The sequence below is a fragment of the Canis lupus genome, chromosome 20 (assembly GCF_011100685.1).
Source record: "Canis lupus familiaris isolate Mischka breed German Shepherd chromosome 20, alternate assembly UU_Cfam_GSD_1.0, whole genome shotgun sequence".
In the NCBI taxonomy this organism is placed as follows: domain Eukaryota; kingdom Metazoa; phylum Chordata; class Mammalia; order Carnivora; family Canidae; genus Canis; species Canis lupus.
In genome coordinates, this window is record NC_049241.1 from 12,496,692 (window position 1) to 12,511,592 (window position 14,901).

Sequence of the window (14,901 nt, forward strand, 5' to 3'; positions counted from 1 at the left end):
CATGGGTGTAAATCATTATGTGTTGCAGTAACTTATTACACAGCCTTAGCATCCGGACCAACAGAACAGAATGCCACCTCATCCATGAACCTGATGAGGGCCAACAAGTTCTATCAAAGCCTAGAGGAGGGATCCCTGGGTGGCTCAGTGGTTTAGCGCCTGCGTTTGGCTTGGGGCATGATCCTGGAGTCCCAGGATTGAGTCCCACATCGGGCTCCCTACTTGGAGCCTGCTTCTCCCTCTGCCTATGTCTCTGCCTCTCTCTCTCTCTCTCTCAATCTGTGTCTCTCATGAATAAATAAAATCTTAAAAAAAAAAAAAAAAGCCTAGAGGACAATGTGGCATAATCGAGACCAACTGCATGGTCCTGAAATCAGCCAGATGGGCTGCTTCCCTCTCTGGCCTCAGCAGTATCTCAAGCCCATGTGATCACACCAAGACAGAAACTACAGGACATAAAAAATCAGCAACCAGTAAAACTGGCTTTACTCTCTCATTATTGTCTACCAGAAGCCATACTAAGCTCTATCGAGACTTTCCCTCACTGCTCCAAACCTCTGGGCAAGTTTGGTTCCTTCAATATTCTCAATACCCCTAGACCCTTAGGTTTGCAGAACCCACTCTACGATGTGGCAGGACAGCAAACTTTGCAGGTACAATTTGGGGGCTACTATTCCTCAAGGTGAGGGGTAGTTTGATGCCTCTTAGTGCTCTGTCATGGAAAGAAATTCAGGGGTTGTGGTGCTATTCCATCACGACTCCCTTGAGCCTTTCTTGGCAGATAAAGTAGAAGCTTCTCCTTAATATGTATAAGAACATGCCTAGGAACAGTTATAACAAGCAGGCATGATTTCTAAATGAAGGAGAGTTCAGCAGACGGTTTGCAAACATTAAGAATTCTCTTAACTTTGTGCAGATTTGCAGCCCAAATCTGGGAAAAGACACAGGAAACCCACAAAAAGGATTGTTAGACACTAGCTCCAGTTCATTAATTCCACCGATCACCCGTGAAATAGAAGAGTCACTCACCACATGATGTTGTTAAGGATCTCCAGGGTAAGGGATTTTTCTGAGGGGCTCCCATGACATTTGCATATAATTTTTTTTTTAATTTAAATAAGCACCTGTGATTATTTAATAAGGTCCAAGAGGATGCCCCAAATCACTCTGTACCCTCATTGTATTCACAATATAGGATGTCCATTGTCTCCAAGAAGTAGAATAGCCAGGGGGCACCTGGGTGGCTCAGCGACTGGGCATCTGCCTTTGGCTCAGGTTGTGATCCCAGGGTCCTGAGATCGAGTCCTGCATCGGGCTCCCTACCTGGAGCCTGCTTCTCCCTCTGCCTGTGTCTCTCTGCCCCTCTCTGTGCGTCTCTCGTCAATAAATAAATAAAATTTTTTTTAAAAAGTAGAATAGCCAGGATTCATGAAAAAGTCTTGGGTCAGTTGAAGAGGTTGTGCACAGCTATTTAAAAACAAAATGAATGGCACTCGTTTTTCAGCAAAGACAAAAAAAGTTCTCCCACTTGGAGCCTCTACTGGTAACAAGCCATGGGCAGGATGGAACTGGCAGCACGGTCCAGAGACTTCACTTCAGCTGGCTCTGCTTATGTTCTAGGCTAATAGTCTCCCTGGAAGGGACATCATTAATCGGGGATCCCTTCTGAAAGAGTGACATGCAACGTACTTCCAAGTCTCCAATAAGTGACATGACGCAGTGGTCCAAGCACTAGCCGAGAGACAGCCCAGATCTCACCAGTAAGACTTCAGTTGTATAAATATTAATAAATGAGTTCTCTGGGAACAAAATAGGCCCAATGCAAGTGCTGGGAAATATTTTCATCATCATGCTGAGGGTCCCTATTATTCTTTGTGATGCTACAACCACCATGTAGCCACTGCCAGGTTGACTGGGGTAAGTCATTCCTCCTTAATAGCCCCCAAAATAGCAAAAGTGTTCCCCTCTTTCCCAGAAGTACTGAACTTGGAACAATTTCCCATTGCTGTCCTGAGAACTGAGTATTTATCTTTCTCTGTCTCAGATAAAATGCCTGTCCCTAATCCAGGGATAGCAACTAGGTTTCTGACCTATTTTCTCCCCTACTAGGACTATAGGGAGAGAAGGATCCTAAGGCCATGTCTGGAGTCATGCGGAAAGAGTTCCATGATTGATTAATGATGTCTGCAAGGGATCAGGGAGCAAAGACATTGGCCATGGGTTTGTTATCCTGGCTGTAACCTAAAAGCTGCTATCCCCAAACAGCAGGGCTGTTCTAAAAATCAGTCCTAACTTAGCAGGAGAAATGTAAACAAATGCTTGTTTGGTGCTTTGTGTGTGTGTTTTTTTTTTTTAATATTGCTCTTTTTATGCCACTCGCAGTTGATGGGAAAAAAAACTGTGAAAAATGAGTCCATTTTATTACACTCCCAGATCCTGCTACTGATTCTAGTGGGATTAGTGCTAATAAACTTCTGAGATGGAAGATTGAGTTGTAGTGGCTGCAATCCCCATTTTATATCGTTACAGATAATATGTACCCACCAAAAGTAACTTTATTATTCTTCTGACATCTTTTATCTAATTCAGAAATGGGCAATTCCAGCCATGAAATGTGTGTGCTGCATGCCAATATTTCCAGAAGCTGGGCAAACGCCTGCGTGCTGATTGCACGTGAAGGATTTGGGCTTGGCGCCCCCACACCTCCCTGCAGCCCCTGCCACCCTGTGATCACCTTCACAGGAGGAAGTTAGTAACAACTGCATCCTGCTTCTCAGACACTACCTGGTCATGATTCAGGAATCACTGAACTGCTTTGGACTCCTCTCTGTTTTAAGGGCTGGGGACCATCTTCAGGTCGAGCATAGTCTAGAGTTGCTGACCTCAGCCCCTGAACATTTAGAGACTCCAAACTGAGCAGAGAGGGCATCAGGCTGTGCCTTAGGCCAGGAGCTTCGGGAGACCTGGATTCCACGTGAGTGCCATCCATCAGCACGTTGCACCATAGTGGGAGTGTTCTGTGATCTGCTAGTCCAATAAGGTAGCCATGTGTGTCTACTGAGCACTTACACTGTGGCTGATGTGCCTCAGAAACGTGAACTATTTAATGTTACATCACTTTAATTAATATAAAGTATTTAAGGAGCCTTTAGTGACTTTGGTCGAGGGATTTAACTTATCCAGCTCTCTCTTTTACTTCCTACACTCTCAAACCCACTCCTTCCTCTCTCTCTGCAGCATTGTAACCCCCAATCTAAGCTATCCTGTCTCTCCCCAGGATAGCCACCACGGCCTCCTAGCTAATTGTCCTTGCATTGTGGATGGTAAGCACCTATAAAAAATAAAAATTGGACTAAAAAAACCCCTATCAACAGCTTCTCAGTGCTTGTCAGATAAAGGACACAATCACTAACATGATTTATAGATCATGTTTTTAGGGTCAGTTTGTAAGATCCTACGTGGCCTGCTCCCTCCTACTTCCCCAGCATGAAGCCTCACTGCCACATCCTTGACCCTGGGCCCTAGCCACTCAGGCCTTTCCCTGTCACTTGAAGCCTCATGTTCTTTCCTGCCCCAGGCTCTTTGCACATTCTTCCTGTCCTACCCTTCGCCCTCTTTCATCCCCCTCCCCCTCTGCCTTATTTACTCTTGTCCATCCTTTAGAACTTGGCTCAAGCATTACTCCTCCAGGGAAGCCTCCAGTTTGGGTCCCAATTCTCTGCTGTAAAGTTTATGAAGATTAGAGTCCAACCCTTCAGAGGACCATTACCTGCCAACTTCAAGTTCATTGCTCATATGATAAGAGAGAACACAGCCTTATCAGAAATGTAGTCACATGCCAGAGGAGGAGGGCAGAACTGGAATACCTAGGAGATGTGGGGGGATTGGTTTAAGGACACTCTTTCAATGCAGGGTCAGACTGGGCATATGGAAATTTCATCTCATAATCATTGAGGACTGCTGAACACAGCAAGGCAAGAGTTTTGAAGCTGTCTTGAAAAGTCATTTGACGAGGCCTGTTAAGCAACGTACAGCACTGAGAAAGGGACATTGACCCTAATGAGAGCTAGTTGGGAAGTCTCAATTTGGATAAATAGATTTTCCCAAACAATATAGCTATTCGGAACTTCAGCTTCTGGCGTGGTTTGTCCCGTGACACACAGTCGATAAGTAAACTCTTGTTAATGAAGATGGTGAGCTGAGTGTTTGCAAGTGGGTCTGCTTCTCAGCTCAGATGGGAATTTGTTAAGGTATGCACTGGGTGATCGTTTGAATACTGTCTCTCTCTGCCTCTAGGCTGCAAACCCCATGAGAACAGAAACTGTATCTGCTTCTTGAATCACCACTGTACCCTAACACTAAATCTTGTCTGATGTCTGGCAGTAAATATTTGTGTTGCAAATACATAAGCAAACAGGAAGAAGTGGACCAGTGAGATTTGTGCACTGGGTGAGGGCCTTAAGAGAAAAATTCTGGGAGGAGGAAGAGGTGGTTATTTAGAGGGAAGAAGAACTGCACAGAATGGGGAGCATGCCACTTGATCAACAAACATGTGATTCTGACCGCAGACGTACTCTCAAGAATCAAAGTTGGTCTGTCTTCTGACTTCAGTGTCTACAGCTGCCTATTTCTCTTTCCTGCTCTTTCTGTCCAGGCATCTAGGTCCCCTCAACATGCCGCTCCCACCTCGCCATTCCACTACCAGAACCTTAGACCAATCACATACCATCCATTCCTGCAAATTAAAGTTGTGTGGCCTTTTTCCCAGAAGCCTCTTCCTCATCAGGTTTGCTTCTTCTTGTGGAATCAGAGGCTTTTCCCCTCATAAAGGGAACCCCATCAACCTCCAGTGAGCCTCTTCTGCATGTTCAGGTACTTCCCGAGCAAGCATGAGGTTGAAAAGAGGGCTCCCTGATCATCTGCAGAGATCTCTGCTGGCAGGAGTTCGCCCTGCCAAAGTTCTTGCAAGCATTGTCACAGTTCCCTCTTGTGCTCAAGGGTTAGAACTCCTGTGTGACCAGCACTCCCTCCTTTTTTTTTTTTTTAAGATTTTATTTATTTGAGAGAGAGTGAGAGAGCAGGAGCAGGGGGAGGAGCAGGCAGAGAAGCAGGGTCCCCACTAAGTGTATATTTGTAAGAAAATATCCGCACAGATACACTTTTAATATTAAAATAATAATATTAATAATAATATAATATTATAATTATGTAATATTAATAATTATTATTAATAAAAGTAATGATATTAAAAGTCAGATATATTAATTATATTATATAATTATATAATATATAAATTTATAATATATAAATATATAATAATATAAAATATGATATTAATATATATTAATGATATATTAATATAATATATTATTATATAATAATATATATTAATAATATTTTAATATTTGGCTTTTAATATTAGTCACTTTTGGAGGCTGGAATTTAGGGAATATTCTACACTCCTGGGCCTCCTCATAAAGCCCTCGGCAAAGATGTGTGTGATTCACTGATGCTCTTGCTGTAGGTGTTTTGGGGCGTGGGATGGGGGTTACCCACCCATGTGGAAATGACCACTGGGACTCAATCCCAAGACACTGGAATCATGACCTGAGCCGAAGGCAGACACTTAACTGACTGAGCCACCCAGGTGCCCCAAGGACTCCCTCCTTGACCAAACTTTACTCAGGTTCCTCTGGGCCCTCTTGTCAACTAGGCCTTGACCTTGACCATCCATGTCCCTGGCCTACTGATTCCAGTTCTAGCAAAGAAACCTAAGTCAGTGTAGCAAGACTATCACTGATCTTGCTATCAGTCAATTTTTTCTTAGTGATTTTCCATCCATTGACCCTCACATGCTGCTCACTGGTTGTAAATCCCTAGATGACTTTGCCATATTTGGAGTTCAGCTTAGTTCTCCACTGAAGTCTCTCTCCCTACCATAATAGCGCAAATGAAATCTGCCTTGCCATTTGTAACAAGCATCCAGTGCCAAAGTTTTCTTTTACATGTAAGCTTACAGAGAGACTCTTGTGAGCAGAACATGGCTACTTATGTCCACGTTAATATCCTCCCACATTCCAGGGTATAGGACTCCTGAATCAGAGCTCTTCTATTGTAAAAGACAGAAATCCAACTCAAGCAAGCTAAAAAAAAAAAAAAAAAAAAAAAGGGGGGTTTGCTCATTCCCATTTCTTTTTTTTAAGATTTTATTTATTTATTTATTTATTTATTTATGAGCACGAGAGTAGGGGGAGGGGCAGAAGAGAGGGAGAGAGAATCACAAACAACTCCACACTGAGTGCAGAGCCCAACACATGGCTCAAACTCATGACCTGAGTTCATGACCCAAGCTGAAAATCAAGAGTCACCTGCCTAACTGACTGAGCCATCCAGGTGCCCCTGCCTGTTCCCATTTCTAGGAAGACTACAGCATGACTAGATATCGGACTCAAACTTCATCCTCAAGTGAAGGTCTCTCTCCCCATTTCCTTGGCTGCTTTCCCTTTGTGACTTCATAGACAAATTCAAGACTCACTTGATCCTTTGTATTTCTAGCATCACAAGGAGAGAAATATCATCTTTCATCATCTCACCTCCAAAAAATGTCTGAAGGCCCTGCCCAAGCCAAACATCAACTCATGGACCACTCCCCAGTTCCCTGACCAACCTGAGACCCTGAGATCTCCAGGGCAGAGATGCTCAGTCACCCTTAGTAAGCAACTCCCCCCCCAAAAAAACCACAGAGAGTGGGGAGGCAAAGTTACTCAAAGAGAACAACAAAGAACAGACACTACCTAATGCTACTGCAAGTGTGGTACATGGATCAGGCAATCCTTAGGAGCTCATGAGAAATTCAGGTTCCTAGGCCCCATCCCAGATGAACTGATTCAGAATATCTAAGAGTGGGGCCCAGCAATCTCTGCTTTAAGAAGCCTGCCAGGTGATTCTCTGCATACTAAAGTTTGAGACCCACTGCACTCTTCTACCCATTTGGTCAGAAGTCATAAACTGAAGAGTGCTGGTGGTACAATGAGCTGTCACTCCTAGAAACAGAGTCTTGAAATGAGGACCATCCAGCACTTATAAATGTCTTCCCATCATTTCTTAATCCCTCAGGGGTCCTACTTTGTGTCAAGTACTAAGCTAGATTCTGCATATCCAGAGACAAATACAAAGCCATCTTAGTCATACAGAACCAGAGATTTTCGGTCTAGAATGAGCTTTATAGATGCATTATCACATTCTATTGATAAGATTATGAAAGAATACAAGACTTCCGGAGAGCAAACAGGCAATATATACCAAGAAGCATAAGTATCTCTGTGGCCCATTAATTCAACTTCTAAAACCAAAACTTCCTAGGAAGTGAACAGTGACATGGCTCAAAGATTACATATAAATCTTGGTAGCATTGCTCATCATGAGAAATAATGAAGGCAATCAGAATAGCCAATGTAATAGGAAAATAGCTAAATAAATTATGATTCATTCATGAAAAATCACATTCATGACTAGTTTTTAATAGCTTTGAAAAAATGATTACCATACGATACTAAGTTTCATAGAAGTACAATATTGGCTCTGCCTCAGTTATTACCTCCCAGACTCTTTGTATTAGTTAGCTCCTGCTGTGTAACAAATTACCCACAAACGTAATGCCTTAAAACAGTACCACTGATTATATCACAGTTTCTGTGTGTCAGGAAATTGAAAGTGGCTTAACAGGGTCCTCTGAGTCTGGTTCTCTCACCAGGCTACAGTCCTATGAAGTCTCAGTTAAGGAAGGACTAGCTTCCAAGATCATTCTGGTGGTTATTGCCATGATTTGGCTGCTCACCGGCTGTGGGCTAATGGCCTCCTTCAATTTCTCATCACATAGGGCAGTTCACACCATGGCAGCCTGCCTCATCAGAGCAAGCAAGAAAGACTGCCAGCAAGACAGAAGCCACAGTCCTTTATAACTTAAACTTAAAAGGGCTATCCCATCAATTCTGTCATATTCTACTCATGAGAAGCCTGTGCTGACAAGTAACCACTCTGTGAACGTCTTGCAGTCAATGTCACAGTTCCTTCCTGTGCTTGAGAGTTAGCTCAACCATCCTCAGGAGTTGTACTAGTAGATTAGGCTTAGGATCCCAGCAAGGTTACAGGGACCCCTAGGTCCAGCCTGCACACAAGGGGCAAGGACTACACAAGGCCATGAATACCAGTAGACAGGGATTGCTTGGGGCCCACATAGAAGTAGCCTGCTTCACCTTCAATAGTCAGCCAGAGGCCTGCAGCCTGAAGCCTACCTCATCCTTCCCATCACCCTCATCAATGCCAAGGGAACAGAAAAGACTCTAAGCACCTGATGGTTTGAGGCAGACACCAAGGAGAACATAAAATAAGCAGATGCAAACAGTGAAGAATGAAACATTTGGAAAAGCCATCTTATGTAAACACCAAGACTATAGATAACAAACAGTAGAAAAGCACAGATGAAACAGCCCGAGGAAAGTTAGGTCTCTCATGCAAGTTTAGCCCCAGAACCAGGGCCTCAGTCAAAGCCAGAAGTGACTTCTTCAGAAGCAAAACAGGTCCTTAGCCAGGTACACAGAGCAGGAGGCCTGGGAGGGGCACTCATCCCCCTTGCTGCCCATAGAAATGTTGGCCCCTAATAGTACAATTCTCCTGTGGAAATCCCTTCTCCCAGGAAGCTGTGTGCATGTCTTACCCACACACAGGTGGCCTACTGTCTGGCCAGGAGATGGTGCTGTGGTGCCAGGGCCAGACTCCCTGTATCTCCACCCTTGCCTTGCTCTTTCCTCCTAACTATCCTGCTTCCCTCCTTCCTTTTCGAGTCCCCACCCTCCTCAAGGAATCCAAATTCCTGTCTCAAGTTTTGCTTCAGGGGATTGACCTAAAATAGTGATGAAAGCTACGAGATAAAAAAAAAGAAAGAAAGAAAGAAAGCTACAAGATGCAGAGCACTGTTGAAAGGACGGGTCCTCCAGGACATGTGACAAGTGCTGGAACACTACGGCAGTTAGCAAAAACCAAATAACCAAGCAAAAGGGCTTGGTATTGAGGAAGTAAAAACAGGGGCCCTGTAAGGAGTATTGGCTGTATTTGAGTTGGCATAACAAACTCAGGTATTAAAAAACAAAACAAAACAAAACAAAAACAGGAGAATGTGGCTGATAGTCTCCTTAAGGGTCTCAAGCAGGTAGGTTAAGGTATCAATCCTAGGCCATCTTTGCACCATGGTCACCAAGAGCATCATGTTGATCAGGGTTCTGCTCCTCACCCTCAGATCAATAAGAAAGAAGCATTATCAATTAGCAATAGTCAACCTCAACACAGGAGCGAAGTACCAACACTGTATGCCTTGAACAAAAGCTTTCTCTGGACTGCAAAAGTGAGAACGGGCTTTGGAGTCAGAGAGACCTGTGTTAGAACTCTGAACCAACTTCCTGTTAGCCCCAAGCTACTTCCTGTAGCTTTAAGCAAACACTCAACTCCTCTGTCTCAACACATTAGTTTCCTATGGCTGCTGTAACGAATTACCACCAATTTGGCAGCTTAACACAACACACATACTCTCTTCCCATTCTGAAGGCCACAGAGTCAATTACACAGAGCTTACACCAAGGCTGTAAGGAGGCAGGACTGGTTCCTCTGGAGGAACCTCTTGGCCTCTTCCTCCAACTTCAAAACTCATCACTCTTTTCTCTGCTCACATCACCTCCTCCTATTCTGAGCCAAATCTCCCTCTGCCATCCTCTCATACAGACACTTGTGATTCCATTCAGGAACAACCGGGACAATCCAGGATACTCCCCCACCCTCAAGATCCCTAACCTAATCAAATCTGTGAATTCCACTTTGCCATAAAAGGTAATGTTCACAGGTTCCAAGTATTAGCACCTAGATTTGGGGGAGCCTACCATACTCAGTTACTCAGTTTCCATGCAGTAGGAATATGCCTGTCTCTTCATGGTATTGTTCTAATGATCATAACACTCAATAATAGGCCTTTTCTCTTCCACAAGGATCCAAATTGTCTTTAAGTCCCAGTCCCACCACTGTAAAGTAAAAAATTTGGCCTTATCCTAAGAGAGCTCTAGACTTTGTCCTTAACTTCTGGAATGTAATCCATGTTGTACTTGATAGGAGTGTCTTTGTTGAGGGTAGGGACTGGCCATATTGGATCTTGGAGTGGGGCTGGCCATACCTGATAATCATGGGATGAGGGATAACCAATGCCAGAGAAACAAACCATGTGATTTAGAGTGGGGGCTTTCATCATGCTGTACCAGTTGACCTACAACTGAGTTGAACCACAGGAGCAATTAATCAATCAACCATTCATGTATGTAATGAAGTCCCAATAAAAACCGGACACCAAAGTGTGGGGTAAACATTCCCTGATTGGCAATACTGCATGAGTATTACCACACACCGATGCCAGGAAGGTGATGCACCCTGAGGACAATAGGTACTTCCCATTTGAAACCTTTCCAGATGAGTGCCCAATGCCTCTCTTTTTTTGGCTGATTCATCTGTATCCTCTTACTGTAATAAATTGTAACCATGAATATAATAGCTCACAGTGAGTTCTGTGAGTCCTTCAAGCTAATTATCAAATCTGAGGATGGTTTGGGAAGGGGGCTTCTCCTTTTAACCTTGTAGTTGCTCACAACTCCTTATGTTTGGTGTCAGAAGTGAAGGAAGTCTTGCATAGAAACTGTTCTTTTAACCTTGATTTGGAGAACAAAGGCAAAAGGAGAAAAATTAAATTTCTTTACAACTTACACTTATTGACAAGTCCTTGAGAGGCAGAGTGACCTTGCTTCAGGAACTCAACTGCCTTGCTAAGGGCAAAGGCAACCTTAGCTTAATACTAAGGCAAAAGGCAAAAGGCAACCTTAGCTTACCATTAGCCTAAACTCCAGGAACCTGTAAGTCTTCCTTAATATATAAAAATTTCTTTGGAAACTTCCTTTATTTCTACCCCCCCAACCCCCCACCAAGATTCATGTGAGCCATCATTCTCCAAGCAAATGGCCCACTGATAGACATCTAAAGGATCTCATGACTAAGGGTTTACTGGACAGTACTAAATGATCTTTTCCTAACAACACTAGCCCCTCAAGGTCCTAGGAACCTAACTTCCAAATTCCTTAGAGACTAATGGGCTCTCTCTAACCCCCTTCCCAACTTGAAAGTCTAGAATCAGCCACCCCTCACAACCCCAATGCAACTCTTTCTGTCCATAAGACCTGTCCCGTGCTTTAATAAAACCACCTTTTTGCACTGAAGACATCTTAAGAATTCTTTCTTGACCATTCACTCCCAAACCCCAACATTTTCACAGCAACCTTTATAGTTTGGTTAACTTGAAACAAACACCCACTAGTCCTATGACTTTAGGCATTTCTTTGTGCCTCAGTGCCCCAACTCCAAACTGGGGGTACCTGATAGGATCACTGTGAGAATCGAATTAGTTAATATAGGTAAGCACTCAAAGAGAACCTGATACACACAGAGTAAGCACTGGATTGCACATCCTCCATGGAGACAGTATCACCAAGAGGGCAAAAATGGTTCCTAGAGGCAAAGGAAAAAAGACTTAAAATTGTTATGTATCAAGATTTATATCCAGTATATAAACAGGTAAATAGTATTTCTATAGTATTAACATTTCATAATGGGGAGGATTAGAAAAACTCTAAAAGGCTCCTTTGAGGAGGCAAAAAAAAAAAAGGCTGACAAACACTGACCTAGATAAGGTAGATAAGGTCACCTACAGTGATGGTGGTGACACAGCTCCACCATTCTGAGGGCCTGAAACATGGAAATGGGCTCTGTGACTTGGGTATCCCTAGTATCCCAGTCTAGGGACTGGTCAGCCTGGTTGTTTTGCCAAAAAACCCACCCCCTTCTCAGCTGTCAGTGTGATCTTGTAAGGCTATTCTCAGCTGGGGAAATGCTTCCTACCTCCCTCAGCTGGCAGCACCTTTATGTGTGGCTGGCCTCACCCCCATCCTTGTTTCACATATTATTAAAACCAAATCATCTGAATGTCTGAGCTGAGAGAATTTTACTTTTTTTCCTCTTTGAAATCTATTTTGAAACGGATGGATGTGTAAAAAACACATGCAATGTAAATTAGCCTCAAAATGACTGATTTTTCAGTAATTCTGGGGAAAAAAAGAAAGAAAGAAAGAAAGAAAGTGTTGCCCTCTGAAGGTGTCATCTATCCACATACAATTTGGGTTAGAAAAAGAAAATCCTTATCAGTACTTTATTATGTAGCTCTCAACCCAGACCAGGAAACAGTGTAATTTGAGACAATGAATATCATCAATGCCATGAATTCAATGTAATTGTATTTCATTGAGAAAAGGAAAAATGTCTCTCCTGGCATACTTGTGTGCCTCTGAGTGAGGAGAGAGGGAAAGACGAGGAGCAAGAGCACTATACCATCTGGACTGTCAGAATAAAGATGAAAAAATAGAACAGACACTCACCCCCGTCATTGGGAATTCAGTCACATGTTCCTGAAACACAAAATACGAACACCATTAAGCTAAGGTCAAAAGTAATCAGCTCGAGGCTGCTTTTTCTCTACAGTCCAGCCATCCCTCACTGAACACCTCCACAGATTCTCTCCCCCTGCTGAAGCTTCAACCCTTTTAACAGAAGGGGTGGGGAAAAAAAATTAAAAATAAATAAATAAATGAAATAACAGAAGAGGTGAAGACGAAGCCTGAAAGGGGCAGAGTTGGAACTCGAACCCACGTTCCCTGAGCTTTGAATGATAACCCTTTTAGTTTCAACAGACAGAAGCAAGTTCCAGACAAAGAGGGAAAGGATTGTTTCAGCAAGCTAAAAAGTCCAGGAGAGGACGCCTGGGTGGCTCAACGGTTTAGCGCCTGCCTTTGGCCCAGGGCGTGATCTTGGAGTCCTGGGATCAAGTCCCACTTCGGGTTCCCTGCATGGAGCCTGCTTCTCCCTCTGCCTGTGTCTCTGCCTCTCTCTCTCTCTCTCTGTCTCTCATGAATTAAAAAAAAAAAATCCAAGAGGATTTTTGACATGGCTGGATTTAGGACTTCAATGAGATCTGGGTTCTCTGCTGCCCTCAGCTCTACCTAAGATCTCAGGCAGTGCCAAAGCCTCCATCTGGGGGATCAGGGAGGTGAACGCTGATTGTCTGGACCTGGGTCATGTGCCCACCCCCAAGACTGTAGGGAAGGAGAGTGAAACCTTTTGAATTGAATGGGGTGGAGTGAAGATCAAGATTAAAGGGTAAAATATGGTTCTCTGTATCATCCAAGAAACAAAGAATAGGGCCCCTTCTCCACCCAGCGTACTAGCCTTTCTCCTGGCTCTGCCCCCATGTCTTGCCGTGCTCTGACATTAGAGCATAAGCTGATTTCTGTAAAGGCACAATCCTCTCACTCTGCCCTAGTATCCAGAAGAGTGTCTGGCACCTAATAGCTGTTGAGTATTTATTTGTTCAATAAAAAGAACAAATGAATCAGGAACACCAAGCCTGCCCCTCAACCAGTAATGACTTGGTTCAGGTGATAGGGCTCGTTAGAGGGGATGATAAATGATCAGCCCACGCTCGGCTCAAGAAGGGCAGGAAGTGGATGGCTTCCGAAATCTCTCCCCCTGAGGTGGCAGGAAGACCAGCAGGCCCTCCCGGAAGGTCACCGGCCACTCAAAATCCAGAATCCTTGTTAAAGCAAATTGCCAAATCCACCCTCCTCCCCTGAGAGTCCCGTTCTTTAAGTCTTGGGTAGAGCCCATGAGTTTGCTTTTCTTTCTTTTTAAAGATTTTATGTCTTTAGGGCAGCCCCAGTGGCCCAGCAGTTTAGCTCCACCTTCAGCCCAGGGCATGATCCTGGAGACCCAGGATCCAGTCCCACGTCAGGCTCCCTGCATGGAGCCTGCTTCTCCTTCTGCTGTGTCTCTGCCTCTCTCCCTCCCTCTCTCTCTCTCTCTCTCTCTCTCTGTCATGAATAAATAAATAAAATGTTAAAAAAAGATTTTATTTCTTTATTTGAGAGAGATCGACACGAGGAGGGAGGGGCAGAAGGAGAAGCAGACTCCCCACAAGCAGGGAGCAGGATGGGCTGATGCCAGGACCCTGGGATCCTGACCTAAGGGGAAGGCAGCCGCTCAGGGGACTAAGCCACCCAGGGGCCCTTAGGAGTTTGCATTTCTTTTTTTTTAAGATTTTATTCATTCATGAGAGACACAGAGAGAGAGAGGCAGAGCCCAATGCGGGACTCGATCCAGGGTCTCCAGGATCACTGCCCTGGGCCAAAGGCAGGCACTGAACCGCTGAGCCACCCAGGCTGCCCCTGAGCTCACGTTTCTAACAAGTCCCCAGGTGCTGCAGCCGCCGCTTTAGGGACCGCATCGTGAGGATGAGCTTTCCCACAAAGACAGCGTTTCCTAACTGCATTGCAGAGCTGGCCGGCAGCTCCCGGGCGGCAGGAGTCCGGAGAAGGGTACAGCAGGAAGCAGCCTCAATGAGCTGCACTTGCGAATTTTATTAAATTAGTCCCAAAGGTAAGCCTTGAAATACAGGATGTGCTGCAGTTCCCCCCCAGCAGACTCCCGAGGCAGCTTTCAAACTGTGACCCTCCGACCACAAGCCTGGAAGCCTGGGACAGTGGGTTGAAAGGCAGACTCTGACTCAGGGCCATCAGGAATTGTTTAGCAACCACACCAGGGATTTTTTTTATTTTTTATTTTTTTAGATATCTAGAAAGATTATGAAGGATTAGCCTCACCTGAGTATGGAGGCTAAATTCCCCCCTGCCCCCCAGTCCCCGACTGCAAGCTAGAGGCCCAGGAAAGCCAATGGTGTAGTTTCAAGTCCAAGCCCAAAAGCCTGAGAGC